At 33.1% G+C, this 710-nt stretch overlaps 1 protein-coding gene across 2 annotated transcripts in view; it reads left to right on the forward strand.

The window, feature by feature from the left end:
- The window catches only part of LOC117179867 (putative odorant receptor 85d), a 79015-nt gene that overhangs the window by 71507 nt on the left and 6798 nt on the right, over nucleotides 1–710 (forward strand). The window lies entirely within an intron of this gene.

The following is a 710-nucleotide window of genomic DNA, read 5'->3' on the forward strand; positions in this document are numbered from 1 at the left end:
ATGTCCCTCTGCGCACTCGAAATTCCACTCAAAAAATTTCACAGAAAAAACTGAGGTTTCCATTGAAACCCATTTTTGGTTCCCAAGAAGCTGGAACAAAAATGAACCCCACTTGTTGAAAAGGAATCCAAAACGATAAATGAGCTCTAAATGATACCACACTTGGTGTTCTAAAGCATCTCAATTATAATTGAGTCTATTTCTAAACAACCTATTTTTCACTTTGCCCACTTGGATATTATTTTTAATTAATAATACCATATTTACCTTATAGCACACATATAATAAAACTCTGAAGGGCATACCTTAGTGACGATAATTAAATTATAAAATAAAGCACAATTAAAATAGATATAATGACTTGATAAATATTATTTTCAGGTTATGTAGCGAAGTTGTCAACAGAAAGGCATATTCATTTGCAAGAAACTTTTCATCTTAAGTCATCGGTTGATAACTGTAAATTAATTCTAACTTACCAATCCTACTTTGAGAGCTTTTAGTTTGTGAATGCGTCTTCATGTTCTTTTCAAGAGCGCTCTGAACGAACCCTTTTGGCTCTACAGGTATCTTTTGGAGCTCAAGCTCTAAATGATACCAGCTTTTATTTGAGCCGCAACTTTAGTGAACCCCTAGTTTTTTCTGTGTTGGGTTAGGTATCTCATAAGGGGCCATTCACAAATATTTGATTAATTTTTTATAAAATTCTG

This window comes from Belonocnema kinseyi, chromosome 9, assembly GCF_010883055.1.
Source record: "Belonocnema kinseyi isolate 2016_QV_RU_SX_M_011 chromosome 9, B_treatae_v1, whole genome shotgun sequence".
In the NCBI taxonomy this organism is placed as follows: domain Eukaryota; kingdom Metazoa; phylum Arthropoda; class Insecta; order Hymenoptera; family Cynipidae; genus Belonocnema; species Belonocnema kinseyi.